The sequence below is a fragment of the Rhynchophorus ferrugineus genome, unplaced genomic scaffold (genome assembly GCF_030347505.1).
Source record: "Rhynchophorus ferrugineus isolate W39M unplaced genomic scaffold, kcgeb_rfMv2 rfM2, whole genome shotgun sequence".
Taxonomy (NCBI): domain Eukaryota; kingdom Metazoa; phylum Arthropoda; class Insecta; order Coleoptera; family Curculionidae; genus Rhynchophorus; species Rhynchophorus ferrugineus.
This window is the reverse complement of record NW_027472581.1, coordinates 2,150,279-2,168,797: the sequence shown is the minus strand read 5'-3', so window position 1 is coordinate 2,168,797 and position 18,519 is coordinate 2,150,279.

Genomic DNA, 18,519 nt, shown 5'->3' with positions numbered 1-18,519 from the left:
TACTATTTACTATCGACTGTTTCAGTCGTACTTTTAGTTACTATTTTTGGTTCTACTTGTTTCATTCGACTAATTTTTAACGTTCTGGCTCTGTCGTCCTAGCCGCGACCTTGACAAAAATGTACCCAATTTATACTTACATATATTATATAATGTAATATATGTAGTTTTATTATTTTTTGGTAGTTTGCTTCTTAATAACAATATATTTTATATTAATAATATAGCATTTTAGTACGATATTTTTCAAGATTGTTTATGTAATAAGGTAAAAAGATTAAAATTGTGAATGATAAATAGTAAAATACTTTTGACTGTTTTTATGGCAATAATAAGTGATGTTTCGATTACTCTCTCGATTTTTGTTAAAACTATTTCCGTTCAATAACAAATAAAGCATTTACTTTATTTCGAAAAGCTCTAGTAATTACTAAGCTATCTTTTTTAATTAAGTCATGGATTAGTTTTTTTTTAGTTATTGGACATCTTTAGTTTTAGGTTTTGTTTAAGTTCTATTCTATTATTTATATATATTATAGTATATTGTATAAAAATAGCAATTAACACATTAAAATACAATAAAACATTTGTGGGGTATTATTCCATTACTTTTTACAGATCCACAGAACATTTAAATATAAAAGTAATTCTACTTCGTTAAATTATAAAATTAAATTATAAATTGCATGTTATGTATCATTATTATAATAGTATTCAGGAATTATTTTTTTCCTTCTCTTTTTTAAAGTTAGTTCGTGACGGAATTTATATATCTCCGTCTCTCTTATACTACCGCTAAAAAATTTAACCATATATAAAATTAACTGCCCAAGCAATTATCTCCGTCCTTTCCTCTCTCTCAATTTATACAGAAAAGGATTCGTACATCTTCGTCTGACATCACGAATAAAAAAAAAAGTCGAACCGTGCATTTGACTGAAAATAGTAATTACAGTAGTAATTATAGTATTATAGTAATTATGTTTTCGTATTATATTGTAATTATAGAAATTATAATAATTACTATTTTCAGTCGCTAGTTTTTTAACTATCAACTGTTTCGACTGTTTTGCGACTATCGACTGTTTCGACTATTTTCAGTCGATAGTTCCCAATGCTAGTTATAACATATTGATATTACTTCTCGCAGAAAACTCCCTTAACTAAATCTCATAATTCCATATAGCTTTTAGTAACTGCTTGAGTACCAACAGCTTATTACTTACAGATAATTGAGATCTTCTTGCCACCGAAATATGCCACCGAAAACTCTTCTTTTTTGCTTCGAAAGCAATGAAACCACTTCCTCTCCCAATCTTTCCCATCTCAAGTAAACCTCTGTAAATTGTACTCACTAACACTAACTACAACTACTCTAACAGATTTTTCAATTCAACTCTTGATAAAAGTACATTTTTAGATTTTATATTCTACAGTTCAAGTAAATAGTGAATTTGCCGCTGTAACCATGCGAGAAAACTGTGAAACATTTAGGTTAAAATAAAACAACTGATCGTTATTTCTAATTTTTATTACAGTTCTGTTCCTAATGTTTAATTTTTCTGGTGTCGGTTTCAATATATTTTTAAAAGTCGTTGTCAACTAACTTAAAATTTACCTTTGATGACTTAAAACTAGGTACTTATCTAGGATGATCCATTGGCCCTTACTTAATCTCTATTAGAATAACATAAAACTTAGTAGAACTTTTCAGTATTGTAACTATTTAATGCACATCACTACATAACTACATACAATTATACAGTTTGGTTCTCTTGAATCTGCGTCTTAGTTCAGTGTTGTCCAAGAGTTGCACTTGTGTTAACATGATGGAGGCATTCCCGTGTGTTTTTGCGAATCTCTTATATACTCTGTGACAGTTGGAATTCCATGTTCTCGATGTAAGTATTTATTTATATAGTATCTAGGCACATACAATAATTCTCAGGAATTTATTCTAAAATAATTGTATTATTCTCATATTACTTCTGTCAGAACATCAAGTTTTAATATTTTCTTGCGCATAAGTAACTTATTATGTATAGATAATTTAGTCTTCTTTTTAATTTAATTCAGTTAATTTCTCAAAAAAAAATCATAAAAAAGTATTTCCGTTAAAGGAAAGGATAATAGCTATTGTAAATGCATGTTTTCTGAGTCTTCCAGAAAACCAAACCTAAATAGCGATGGGATCCACATATAGGAAGATTGTGAGAAAATATATTGAAAATTAGTTATTGTCAAAGTAAAGTAAATTATTCGTTATTATTATCTAATTATTATTATTTAAAAGCCAATGTTTGGGCAGAACAGTAAAGACAACTATTTTATTTTGCATACAAGGTAAATATAATAATCGTTTCTATATGACATGGCCTGACTAAACGTATATTGCACAGGACAATTTCGTACCAACTTTCAATGTACTATACTATAAAAGCTTTTTTGTAACATTTACATTCATATTTCAAATAAGTTAATAAAATATTAAACAATTGCAGATGCAAGGACCAATTTATGACGATCTCATGACGTAGAAATTGAGAGCTATTTTGCTCATAACTAAGATACTCTCATATTAACATAAGGGTAAAGCAAACCATTACACCAGAATTACAAATATTTCTTCATCAGAGCAACAATTATTTCAATATGTTCAAAATAGCATTGGTTGGAATACCATCTGACAGAATATTGTCATCAAACCTGACAAATTCACCGGCAATCGAGGAAATGCTATTGTTATTGTCGTAAAAATGTTGCAATATAGATATAGCTGATACGAATTCATTGGGTCTTATTTTAAAGAGTTTTCATCATAGCTCGATTACAATAGAATGTGGTTTGATGAAAATATAAAATTTTATATAGAACTAAACTTCCTTTCCTTGTATATTCAAGGGTTTTCTATAAAATAGCTAACGTATTTCGTTAATTAGGAATAGTCAATATCCTTGTCTTTTGGACTTTCTTTAATAACTCTGGTTGAAACTAATATAATCATAATTTAATATATAATTTAATCATAATTTATGTAAAATTAAATACTTCTTAGGATAATGCCATGAGTTTTTAATCATTTCACGGAAACGCATTTAAATTAAGTCAAAAAATTTTATTTAGATTTTTTTTTATTTAGATTAAGATTTTACGCATAAATCAAAAAATATTCGTCCAATAACAAAAATAATATTTACACTATTTTTTGCATTATAATTTTCATAAAATATAGCAGTTCCAGGCTCAATTAGAGATACAATATATTTTTTTTTTGTATTTTTTCCATATAACATATATTCAGGAAAAATCACGATATTTGGAAATTTTCAATTTTTTACAAGGAAACTCCGTTTTGAACAAAGATGTATTGATAAAAATATCTGCACTTATGCAAAATCGGATGCTAAATGAGTTGGCATAGTCACTTTTGTTCCAAGTATTAAAGTGTTAAAAATAACTATGAATATATGTTGTTGTCTAAAAGCTCATTAAACCCAATTTTACGTATATTTCAAAAACTATTCTTTCTATACGGAAACTAATTATTTGATGGTATTTTTCACAGTAAGTTGCATATAACGCGAAATATTTAGTCGATTTGGAGAACATTTGTTAAAACATCATAACCAATAAAACCAATAAAACATCATAATCATCTGGGTAACTTCATATTAATTTTCATAAATTTTATTTAAACGAAATATCGTCCCAGAAATGTTTCTAAATTGTATATTTTATAGTAATGTAAAAATAGGCATAACGGCTGTAAAAAGAAGAAGTTCGACAGGTTGTATAATATTTATCCATTAAAATAGTGAACTAATGTCATCTAAATTTATGACGTCAAAACGTGTTTCCTCAACAAATGGGGAATGTGTTAAATTGCACTAGCAATTTTACACTTAGTGTTTATATCTAATTCTAGCACAGTAACGTTATTCTTAATGAATGTTTTATAATCTAACGCACCCTGTAACATTTAGAGTGGATTAAGATTAAACCTTGCGTTTATCATAAAATCCTAGCCATGACAAGACGTTTATTTAATTGAAAGTTTACTGAATTGTGAAAAATTTAATTACATATAATTTCAATATTCATAGGACACAATGTGTGTTTATGACTACGACAAAAACATCAACCCATTTTCCTTTCCCGAATTATTACACTATATCGATTATTTCCATCCGAAGCTATTTATATTTCCGGAGGAGTAGAAGATTTATCTCGTATCAGTTCAGCCAGGCCCTCCCGACATAAGAGGATTTTTTATTTATAACGAGTGAAATAGGATTTATAAAGTGTATCAAATATGAATGCCAATATCAGCATTAACATTTCATGTATGGTTTGTAATCCATTTCGTTCTGATTGAGAACAGGTTTCGGGTAAATCCTGCGTTTTAGAACAAAATTAGGATGTTAATTAAGAGGGGTATTAATTATTATAAAGCTGATTTTAACATACATTTGATTTGGTTTGAGTCAACACAGATTTATGCTTGAGGTTGATTAGCATTAGCATTACAACGTTTATTCTAATATAATATACCCTTGTCAATAATGGCAAAACATAAACATTTAATTTTAGTAGCATTTTTGTTTATTTTCATTAAAAATTTTAATCATCAAGGGCTGCTGTCACTTCACTAAACTGCCAGGAAGTTTATCGACTTAGTGGACAATAGTAGTCATGCTCATGCTTGAACATTTATTTTTCCTAGTTCTTTTTTATCTTAGTTTTAGTATATTTCCTCTTTGACTAGCTTTTATTTTCCATATTTACTTTTTACCTTTAAATGTTTGGTCGATTCCTTTTATTCCTCTTCTAATATATTTGTAAATAAGCTAACATATTAGTGATTACTCCTGATTTGATTGCCTTTTGCATTTTGTCTTAGTGGGAGTTGATTTTGGCCATGTTCTTATGCTGACTAAAGAATCTAAGCCTCCTGAGTATTCAATATGTTACAGAGAAATCAAGACTGTGACTATTTATTCGATCAGAAAGTACGTGCGAATGTTCATTAGCTTTTTTTAGATCTGTTTCGAAGTTCTATTGTCTACATAGTCGAGAACTTGATAGATGAAATACCTCCGCAACATTCGAAATGTTAGAAATATCAAATTGTGATTTTGCTAAATCTGCCACTGCTAGTCATCATAAAATTGACACTTATCTGTTGGAATTTTCATGTAGCTTCTTCGCTAATGTCTCTGACAGCAAGAACCGCAGTATCATCAGGAAATGTAGCCATCGTAATATTTTCAATTTGTGTTAAATCACATATGTAGAGTAGATAATTAATTGGCCCGAATAGTCTTCCTTGTGGTATACCTGCTTTAGCTTCTTTTATTGTACTATAGGCCTCCTATTGTATGACCCTAAATATTCTGACTGCAATATAAGATAAAATTTAATAGCTTGCTGTGTTGTTTCAGTAACATTTTCTGTAGCTTATGGACTAAGCCGTTATGCCATACCTTATTGAAGGCTTGTGCTGCATCTAAGAACATAAATGTTTACTTTCACATAGGCTTTTCAAATTTCAATTATATCTACTATTATATGCACCAAGTCAACTGTTTGTATCAGAAATGCTTGTTAATAAACGCAAACAGTATTTCTCTGTGTAATAATTATTTCAATAAGTTGACAACATGGAAGGACGCTCTGACATGGATACATATTTTGTTGGCCATGAAATTTAAACGAAATCAAATTAAATATAAAATATATTTTTATTATAATCCTTTCAAATTAATTACAATAGCTAATAAAAGGTTTTGTAATTGCTTTCTTGGAAAAACATTCTAAAAATAACACAGAGCAAGAAGTTAGAATGTTGGTAATTAATAATATATCAGCTGGGGTTTATCGTGAATTCCACGATAGTCATTTATCGCAGATCAATCCCTATCAGGAGTCCCTTGGGCTGTTAACCCTCGATTTTATACCTAACCTTTCAGTTTCACGAGACGTGATATCTGTCGGGCAATCAATGTAGAATTTTCTCTCGAAAACACCTGGTCCTTCCGACGTGACACTGTTGTTAGATTGCCGAACATTGTGACACTGTTAAAAATTATCTAGGGCTTTCTACAATATTAGAACTTTCAGAAGGATTAAGTACTATTATACCGACAATGAAAGTCGTCTTTTTTTTAACATTCTGTGCAGTAAATGTCAGATTATTGATTATTGAATTTGATGCCGCGTAAGTTGCGAAAAAGTAGTTATAAAATAGATTTACTCTACTCAGATCTAGTCAAAATACACGCTTTGCTTCGATTAAAATACAATTTACAAAATACGGTTAGGTATTTAGTTATATGAATAGAGTAAAACTAATCCATTCCAGTCTATTAATCATCCATTAATCAGCAAAAGAGAAAATTTCGTTAATGAATACTAAATTTTTAAATAATAAACTATCAAACTTGTTGGGGAATAAATAAAACCTGGTAAAGAAGTTAATCTCTTTACTGATCCTGATGAGCACAAACTTTTGCTATATTGTATTAACGGATTTGGATAGTGTTCAAGGTTGAACGTCTTTAGGATTTTTCGTTTAGAAACTTGATTAACTCTAACTCCATTTTTAATGTCCGGTGTTGATCATTGCAGCTATTCAAACTTTTTTTTAGGTTTTGATGCAATACTAGTAGATTATCTGAAATTTGGTTCTTACAGAAGTTAAATTAGGCTCAATCTAAAGCTGTAATTATTGTTTTCAATAATTCAATGAATTCTTTTAAATATTACATAAGCTAAACTATATAATCCAAAAGCGATTGCCACATATATCCCTATATTAATTAATGATAAATGTATTTATTTTCATATGTATTTTGAAGCCATAAGCTACTAACTATAAAATATCTTGTCACTTAATTGAAATACAAATTACAAATTACAGTACATTTACACAAATTTTTTTTACGTACATTTTTTTACATTTTAAGAAGTAATTGATTTTGAAATACCCATTTCCTTATTTCCATTTCACCTTGTTTATACTGTTACTATTACTCATCCTAAATCATCATTACTCATCTTAAAAATGTATTAGCAATCAAATAATTGATGAATCTAAGAGGCGTTACATAAAGTCAGCTGAAGTTTCATCAAAGCCAAATTTATTGCATAAGAAAATTTAATACTATTACAATTATTCAGACTTCATTATTTCAAAAAATGAACACTTGATATTTCAACACTTTTGGATTATCATTTATTATAATTGATCTAATTCAACAATTCTTATAAGGACCTATCTGGTAATTGACACCTAATAAATATAGTGTTCCCATTTCATATTTGTTTTTCTCGCATTTCAAGTGAAACAGAATACAAATTCGCTGTAAATATATTGAAACTTAATGAAAAAATAGCTCAAATTTGTTTCTATTTTCGTTCAATCAATGAAACTTTAATAAATATTTATTTATTCTATTCCTAATTATTTTTGGATATAAGTTTCAAGTCATTTAACGTAATTTCATTAAAACATATTATTAAAAGAAATTTAGTAATTATATATTATTAATTTTAAAAAAAAATTGTTTTACTCAATGAATATCATAAATAAAAAGATATCTCCAAAAGATGATTTACCCATGAAATTTGTATGATAACCAAAGGATAGAAAAAAACTAGTAGTCAGCAGAAGACAATACTTTGATTTATAATTGTGTAGTTTTCTACAAAAAAAAAGCAAGTTGCAATGGAAAGAAAAATAACGCAAGCAAATTCAGATATAGTGGTTCTAGTGTTTCATCCCGTCACTTTTGTCGGATAAAGATTGGTTGGTAAAGTGGAGAACCAAAAATGGGGTTGATAATCTTAAGATCAATGGGGTAAGCATTAGCTTGAAAGAGTTTTTAAGAAACATATAGAAAGAGGGAAAATAAAATGAAAATATTATCGTATATTAGAAGAAAACAAAAGTTAAAGACTAAAGAAAGTATGGAATGAAATGCGTCAATAAATAAAAATCAGATTGAGGTTGATCTATTATAAAATGTATGTCACTTGCTATATTATATTTGAATGAAATATATAGATATTAGATATATAGGGTAACCATAGGAAAAGTTATCGTTCGTAGTGGGAAAGGATATGTATCCCAAAATAAGCTCATTTTCATGCCTAATATAATAGTGAAGCAAACCCAAAAGAGGAGACATCAAAGATTATTACATAGTCCTAAGGTGAAAGGTTTTAGTTTTTCGTCCTACATATTTATACATTTTTTTGGTTGATTACATAATCATTATAATGAAATTCATCTGATAATTTTTTACTTTAAAATATGCATCTAATGAAGAAAAAATTGGTATAAAATATATTTAAAAAATCTATTCTAATACGAATATCAAACTGATGTTAATATAATATATTCTATTCTCTTTAAGAGAGGTATTTAAACGAAGTATATTTCACGAAAAATATAGCTCGCCCTGGTTTTTCTCCAATTTTTAAATCTTACGCGTGAGCCTAAAACAGAATAAGAAAACTTTTGGTAGGATAAGATTATTCTCATCTTCTGGCAATAAAAATTTAAACTGTTGTTGATTTACTTTTGCTATTTAATGAAAATTTACCTGTAGTAGATCAGAATATATTCACTAAGTTATCTCTAATATTCTCTCAAAAAAATTAGAAAATTGAACTTTATTACATTACTAAATATAGTGTAGGGAATTTGTTATTTTATTTTTAAACTGTTTGTTTTTTCGAGATATTATTTTCATGATATTGGAAAAAATTATAGATTTGGTTGATTAAGTAATCATTATAATGAAAATCATCTGATAATTTTTACTTTAAAATATGCATCTAATGAAGAAAAAATTGGTATAAAATATATTTAAAAAATCTATTCTAATACGAATATCAAACTGATGTTAATATAATATATTCTATTCTCTTTAAGAGAGGTATTTAAACGAAGTATATTTCACGAAAAATATAGCTCGCCCTGGTTTTTCTCCAATGTTTAAATCTTACGCGTGGGCATAAAACAAAATAAGAAAACTTTTGGTAGGATAAGTTTATTCTCATCTTTTGGCAATAAAAATTTAAATTGTTGTTGATTTACTTTTGCTATTTAATGAAACTTTACCTGTAGTAGATCAGAATATATTCAGTAAGTTATCTCTAATATTCTCTCAAAAAATTAGAAAATTGAACTTTATTACATTACTAAATATAACGTAAGGAATTTGTTATTTTATTTTTAAACTGTTTGTTTTTTCAAGATATTAGTTTCATGATATTGGAAAAAATATAGATTTGGTTGACTACGTAATCATTATAATGAAAATAATCTGATAATTTTTACTTTAAAATATGCATCTAATGAAGAAAATTGGTATAAAATATATTTAAAAAATCTATTCTAATACGAATATCAAACTGATGTTAATATAACATATTCTATTCTCTTTAAGAGAGGTATTTAAACGAAGTATATTTCACCTAAAATATAGCTCCCTCCCTGTTTTTTCTCCAATTTGAAAATCTTATGCGTGGGCCTAAAACAAAATAAGAAAACTTTTGGTAGGATAAGTTTATTTTCATCTTCTGGCAATAAAAATTTAAATTGTTGTTGATTTACTTTTGCTATTTAATGAAACTTTACCTGTAGTAGATCAGAATATATTCAGTAAGTTATCTCTAATATTCTCTCAAAAAATTAGAAAATTGAACTTTATTACATTACTAAATATAGCGTAGGGAATTTGTTATTTTATTTTTAAACTGTTTGTTTTTTCGAGATATTATTTTCCTGATATTGGAAAAAATTATAGATTTGGTTGATTAAGTAATCATTATAATGAAAATCATCTGATAATTTTTACTTTAAAATATGCATTTAATGAAGAAAATTGGTATAAAATATATTTAAAAAATCTATTCTAACACGAATATCAAACTGATGTTAATATAACATATTCTATTCTCTTTAAGAGAGGTATTTAAACGAAGTATATTTCACCTAAAATATAGCTCCCTCCCTGTTTTTTCTCCAATTTGAAAATCTTACGCGTGGGCCTAAAACAAAATAAGAAAACTTTTGGTAGGATAAGTTTATTTTCATCTTCTGGCAATAAAAATTTAAATTGTTGTTGATTTACTTTTGCTATTTAATGAAACTTTACCTGTAGTAGATCAGAATATATTCAGTAAGTTATCTCTAATATTCTCTCAAAAAATTAGAAAATTGAACTTTATTACATTACTAAATATAGCGTAGGGAATTTGTTATTTTATTTTTAAACTGTTTGTTTTTTCGAGATATTATTTTCCTGATATTGGAAAAAATTATAGATTTGGTTGATTAAGTAATCATTATAATGAAAATCATCTGATAATTTTTACTTTAAAATATGCATTTAATGAAGAAAATTGGTATAAAATATATTTAAAAAATCTATTCTAACACGAATATCAAACTGATGTTAATATAACATATTCTATTCTCTTTAAGAGAGGTATTTAAACGAAGTATATTTCACCTAAAATATAGCTCCCTCCCTGTTTTTTCTCCAATTTGAAAATCTTACGCGTGGGCCTAAAACAAAATAAGAAAACTTTTGGTAGGATAAGTTTATTCTCATCTTCTGGCAATAAAAATTTAAATTGTTGTTTATTTACTTTTGCTATTTAATGAAACTTTACCTGTAGTAGATCAGAATATATTCAGTAAGTTATCTCTAATATTCTCTCAAAAAATTAGAAAATTGAACTTTATTACATTACTAAATATAGCGTAGGGAATTTGTTATTTTATTTTTATAACTGTTTGTTTATTCGAGATATTATTTTCCTGATATTGGAAAAAATTATAGATTTGGTTGATTAAGTAATCATTATAATGAAAATCATCTGATAATTTTTTACTTTAAAATATGCATCTAATGAGGAAAATTGGTATAAAATATATTTAAATAATCTGTTCTAATACGAAGCTCAAACTGATGTTAATAAAACATATTCTATTCTCTTTAAGAGAGGTATTTAAACGAAGTATATTTCACAAAAAATATAGCTCGCTCTCTGGTTTTTCTCCAATTTTTAAATCTTACGCGTGAGCCTAAAACAGAATAAGAAAACTTTTGGTAGGATAAGTTTATTCTCATCTTTTGGCAATAAAAATTTAAATTGTTGTTGATTTACTTTTGCTATTTAATGAAACTTTACCTGTAGTAGATCAGAATATATTCAGTAAGTTATCTCTAATATTCTCTCAAAAAATTAGAAAATTGAACTTTATTACATTACTAAATATAACGTAAGGAATTTGTTATTTTATTTTTAAACTGTTTGTTTTTTCAAGATATTAGTTTCATGATATTGGAAAAAATATAGATTTGGTTGACTACGTAATCATTATAATGAAAATCATCTGATAATTTTTTACTTTAAAATATGCATGTAATGAGGAAAATTGGTATAAAATATATTTAAAAAATCTATTCTAATACGAATATCAAACTGATGTTAATATAATATATTCTATTCTCTTTAAGAGAGGTATTTAAACGAAGTATATTTCACCTAAAATATAGCTCCCTCCCTGTTTTTTCTCCAATTTTAAAATCTTACGCGTGGGCGTAAAACAAAATAAGAAAACTTTTGGGAGGATAAGTTTACTCTCATCTTTTGGCAATAAAAATTTAAATTGTTGTTGATTTACTTTTGCTATTTAAGGAAACTTTACCTGTAGTAGATCAGAATATATTCAGTAAGTTATCTCTAATATTCTCTCAAAAAATTAAAAAATTGGACTTTATTACATTACTAAATATAGCGTAGGGAATTTGTTATTATATTTTTAAACTGTTTGTTTTTTCGAGATATTATTTTCATGATATTGGAAAAAATTATAGATTTGGTTGATTAAGTAATCATTATAATGAAAATAATCTGATAATTTTTACTTACATCTAATGAAGAAAATTGGTATAAAATATATTTAAAAAATATATTCTAACACGAATATCAAACTGATGTTATTATAATATATTCTATTATCATTAAGAGAGGTATTTAAACGAAGTATATTTCACAAAAAATATAGCTCGCTCCCTGGTTTTTCTCCAATTTTAAAATCTTACGCGTGGGCGTAAAACAAAATAAGAAAACTTTTGGGAGGATAAGTTTATTCTCATCTTCTGGCGATAAAAATTTAAATTGTTGTTGATTTACTTTTGCTATTTAATGAAACTTTACCTGTAGTAGATCAGAATATATTCAGTAAGTTATCTCTAATATTCTCTCAAAAAAATAGAAAATTGAACTTTATTACATTACTAAATATAGCGTAGGGAATTTGTTATTTTATTTTTAAACTGTTTGTTTTTTCGAGATATTATTTTCCTGATATTAGAAAAAATTATAGATTTGGTTGATTACGCAATCATTATAATGAAAATCGTCTGATAATTTTTTACTTTAAAATATGCATCTAATGAAGAAAATTGGTATAAAATATATTTAAAAAATATATTCTAACACGAATATCAAACTGATGTTATTATAATATATTCTATTATCATTAAGAGAGGTATTTAAACGAAGTATATTTCACCTAAAATATAGCTCCCTCCCTGTTTTTTCTCCAATTTTAAAATCTTACGCGTGGGCGTAAAACAAAATAAGAAAACTTTTGGGAGGATAAGTTTATTCTCATCTTCTGGCAATAAAAATTTAAATTGTTGTTGATTTACTTTTGCTATTTAATGAAACTTTACCTGTAGTAGATCAGAATATATTCAGTAAGTTATCTCTAATATTCTCTCAAAAAATTAGAAAATTGAACTTTATTACATTACTAAATATAACGTAAGGAATTTGTTATTTTATTTTTAAACTGTGTTTTTTCGAGATATTATTTTCCTGATATTGGAAAAAATTATAGATTTGGTTGATTAAGTAATCATTATAATGAAAATAATCTGATAATTTTTACTTTAAAATATGCATCTAATGAAGAAAATTGGTATAAAATATATTTAAAAAATCTATTCTAATACGAATATCAAACTGATGTTAATATAATATATTCTATTCTCTTTAAGAGAGGTATTTAAACGAAGTATATTTCACCTAAAATATAGCTCCCTCCCTGTTTTTTCTCCAATTTTAAAATCTTACGCGTGGGCGTAAAACAAAATAAGAAAACTTTTGGGAGGATAAGTTTACTCTCATCTTTTGGCAATAAAAATTTAAATTGTTGTTGATTTACTTTTGCTATTTAAGGAAACTTTACCTGTAGTAGATCAGAATATATTCAGTAAGTTATCTCTAATATTCTCTCAAAAAATTAGAAAATTGAACTTTATTACATTACTAAATATAACGTAAGGAATTTGTTATTTTATTTTTAAACTGTGTTTTTTCGAGATATTATTTTCCTGACAATGGAAAAAATTATAGATTTGGTTGATTAAGGAATCATTATAATGAAAATAATCTGATAATTTTTACTTTAAAATATGCATCTAATGAAGAAAATTGGTATAAAATATATTTAAAAAATCTATTCTAACACGAATATCAAACTGATGTTAATATAATATATTCTATTCTCTTTAAGAGAGGTACTTAAACGAAGTATATTTCAACTAAAATATAGCTCCCTCCACGTTTTTTCTCCAATTTGAAAATCTTACGCGTGGGCCTAAAACAAAATAAGAAAACTTTTGGTAGGATAAGTTTATTCTCATCTTCTGGCAATAAAAATTTAAATTGTTGTTGATTTACTTTTGCATTTTTAATGAAACTTTACCTGTAGTAGATCAGAATATATTCAGTAAGTTATCTCTAATATTCTCTCAAAAAATTAGAAAATTGAACTTTATTACTTTACTAAATATAGCGTAGGGAATTTGTTATTATATTTTTAAACTGTTTGTTTTTTCGAGATATTATTTTCATGATATTGGAAAAAATTATAGATTTGGTTGATTAAGTAATCATTATAATGAAAATAATCTGATAATTTTTTACTTTAAAATATGCATCTAATGAGGAAAATTGGTATAAAATATATTTAAATAATCTGTTCTAATTCGAAGCTCAAACTGATGTTAATAAAACATATTCTATTCTCTTTAAGAGAGGTATTCAAACGTAGTATATTTCACAAAAAATATAGCTCGCTCCCTGGTTTTTCTCCAATTTTTAAATCTTACGCATGGGCGTAAAACAAAATAAGAAAACTTTTGGTAGGATAAGTTTATTCTCATCTTCTAGCAATAAAAATTCAAATTGTTGTTAATTTACTTTTGCTGTTTAATGAAACTTTACCTGTAGTATATCAGAATATATTCAGAAAGTTATTTCTAATATTCCCTTTTAAAATTAAAATATGAACTTTATTTGGACTACTTTTTTTCGACATACTACTATTTTCACATTAGAAAACTGTAATAATAATTTCATATGTAATACCATCTAATCCTCTACCTATTGTCACATCAATTAATTCATGCCGTATTAATTTTTTGTTACCTTTCGGTCTTTCCCATTATATGTAAACGTCAGGAAGCAGTCGATTAAACAACAGCTAAGATATCTAAAAGTTCATTAATAGTCTGGATTTTCGTTCAATAAGTCTTGCAGTTCATTGTCATTGAACTTTTTTGCCATTTTGGTACTTTAGCATTAACATCCAAATCACCACTTTAAATCGTTGAAATCCAAACCAAGAGTTGAGATATGATGGAGCATTATCACCATACATTTCTAAAGTATTTAGAGGTCTTCGGCAACATATTTCAAAAGCAATGAATATGGTAATTGCCAAAATCGTATAAATTGCCTTCTAGAATTTCGGATTTTACTACGAAATGTTTGTTTGAGGATTGTTACCTTCAAACGCAAGAATTGATATATGTTACTGCAGAAACACGTTACAGAGAAACAATAAGCTAACACCTAAACCAGTGTGGAGCTTCACAGGCATTGTAAATGCTCCTTGGTATGTACGAGTTTGTGACCTCCATCGCGATCTGGAAATGGAGATGATCACGAACACTTTCAAAAGATTTGCCAATTCCCATCTAAGAAGACTCAACTACTTCAACACCTTCCTACTTCCATATGCGCAAAATATCATTGGACCTCTCCAATAAAAAAAAAACATTCTTACTAACGTATTAAATTTATTATGAAAGCCAAGTGCATGACTAATGATGATGGCTTGTTTGAGCTATTTCAATAATCTATGTAGTTTGTTGATTTACTTTTGCTATTTATTGAAACTTTACCTGTAGTATATCAGAATATATTCAGTAAGTTATTCATATTATCTCTTAGAATAAAAATATAAAACTTTATTTTATTACTAAATATAACATGGGGAATTTACTACTTTTTTACTCTTTTTTAGATACTACTGTCTTGACGTTAGAAAAATCTAATAATAATTTCATATGTAATACCATGTAACCCTTAACCAATTTTACATCAATTAATTCATGTGGCATACCTTTTTCGTACATTTGGTCCTAAATAATAATGATAAATGTCATGAAAAAGTCGATTTCACAGCAGCGAATATATTTAAAAGTTTTTCAATTCATTGCCATTGACCACTGTGTCACTTTTTAGTTTTATCACTTTATCATTGGCATAAAAATCACCATTTTAAATCATTGAGGCCAAAACCAACAGCTGAAATATGATGGAGTATCACCATACATTTCTAAAAGCGTTTAGTGGTCTTCGGAAACAGATTTCTTCAAAATAAACAACAAAGATCATGAATATCGAAAATACAGTATCCAACGTTCCATGATTAGTATCTGTATAGAAGCGTATTTCTATTATATATTGTTAAAATGAGGATTCTATGTATTGACATAAAATAATTCAATAATAATTAGTTGATTGTCAGTATTAAATAAAACTTTGACCTATTAAATAATTGATGTAATAGACAAGTTCTGTAAACGTTCTCGTTAAGGTTTTTATTTTAGTTCGTTATTTACTTTCTCTGTAGCAATGTTTACTTACATTACTTACGTCTATTTAATTATGTTGTAAACATAGATTTTATCGAGTTACGTCCTTCAGGGTTCGATTAAAATACCCAGTGTGTAAGCTTTGATTAGTAATCTATATTTAGGTTAGGAGTTGAAATTGATTACTACAATTTGTTCACTTGAGAAAGGATTTTTTGAGAAAATGGCTTTATATAAAACTGTTTCCCATGTTTCTGGTAAATTAGCGACAGTATTCATCAGTAATATTACAAATACTATATTTTCATCACATAATGGATGCGATATATATTTGACAAATGTTCTCTTTCATTGTGGTAGGTATTAATTTCTTAAAACATAGAATGAGGGTGGTAAAAATATATCTGTTTTGATCAGAATCTATAAACTCATTAAACTGGTATCATTAAAGTGTGAAGTGAGTCCAGTTTTTAATACTTGAAATTCACCAGTGGGAGTACACCCATCGAAAGCTCTTGAAGTTTAAGTTTAAAACTCTCAAACCTGAGTAAGCCTACACCTGGACTTCCATGACATTATTATGGAATTATTATTGTGTAGAACTAGGAACTTTGTATTTCGCTATTTTATCCTAATTAAATAATTTCCAAAATATGTAATAGAATACATTATTATTTATTATTATTAATTATTTTTCCACGACTTTGTTATTACCAGTTCATGATACTAAATGACCTTTTTTATATCTCTTTAAAGCCATGTAAAGGGTTTCCAACTACTAAATAACTAATTCCTAACTCTTCGCTTTTCACGTGTTTGTATATATATATATATATATATATATATATATATATATATATATATATATATATATATATATATATATATATATATATATGTACATATATATATATATATATATATGTACACATATATATATATATATATATGTACACGTATATATATATATATATATATATATATATATATATATATATATATTATAATAAATACAAAATACATATATATAATACACACATATAATATAATATATAATACCTACATATAATATATACATATATTATAATTAATGGCATCTTGAGTACAACTAAATAATACTCGTAAATAATTACTTTTATCATATTAAATATGGTGCTTAAAGTACTAAGTTTATTATGAAAGCTAATAACTAATGATCAGGGACTATTCGAGTTATTTCTATAATCTAGCTAGTTTAACTTAAAGCACTAATATAGACGTGGTCGAAAACTTATTATGGTTGATCTCGGGTAAATTGCATAGTTAGGTTTACGGGCATAGCGGTAATTAATTTTGAAATTTTCGCGTCATTTATCACTATACTGCAAATCTGTTTGTACATGGCCCTTGTTTGTTAAATCCCGATTCTCTTAATTTTATTATTATTGAATTCAAAATCTAAAAGGATGTTTATTTTATATTTTCCTAATGCTTTAAACAATTGTAAAGTATCAAAATTTCAATTTTACTTAATTCGTTATTATTCGATATATATATTATCAGAAATAATTTACTCTCTATTTACATTATTCTTCTAATTATTCGTAAAACTCATTTTTTCAACATAATTCCTTTCAAGAGTGATACACTGATTATAGCGACCCTCCAACTTTTCGATGCCATTTTTGTAATACGATTTGTGCTTCGAAATAGGCCTCAGTTTCGGCGATCACCTCTTCATTCAACGAATATTTATTTCCAGTGAGATTCTTTTAAGACCTGAGAACAAGTATACGAATAAGAACAAAATAGTCGCTGGCGGCCAGATCTGGAGAATTCAGTGGATCAGGAAGCAATTCGAAGCACAATTCATGGATTTTTGCTATCGTTTTTACTGTCTTGTGACACAGTGCATTGTCTTGGTGAAGCAGCAGTTTCTTTTTCTTCAAATGCGGCCATTTTTCGGCGATTTCGTACTACAAAGGGTCCGATAGCGTTTTTCAGAGTAATTAGTGAAAATTATAACATGCGCATTCCACTCGGATGACTGTCGATTGGACTTCGGGGTTAAATGATGTTTCATGAGCCATGTTTCATCCATTGTCACATATCGACACAAAAACTCGGGTTTATTACGTTTGATCATCTTCAAGCACTACTCCGAATCATCAACTCGTCGTTGTTTTTGGTCAAAAGTGAGCTCGCGCGGTACCCACTTTGCACAGAGCTTTCTCATACCCCAATATTCGTGAATGATATGGTGTAGACTTTTAGTTGATATCTTTAGAGTGTCTGCTATTTCATTCTATTTCATTTTACGGTTATCCAAAATCATTTTGTGGATTTTTTAAATGTTTTCGTCGGTAACAAACTCTTTTGGGCGTCCACTGCGTTCACTGTCTTCAGTGCTCATTTCACCACATCTAAACTTAGTATACCAATCCTTGATTATTTTTCTGGAGCAGTGTCCGGAAACTCGGCAACAAGCCAAGGTTTTGCTTCAACTGTATTTTTTCTCTTCAAAGAGCAATATTTTGTCAACACGCGAAATTCCTCTTTATCC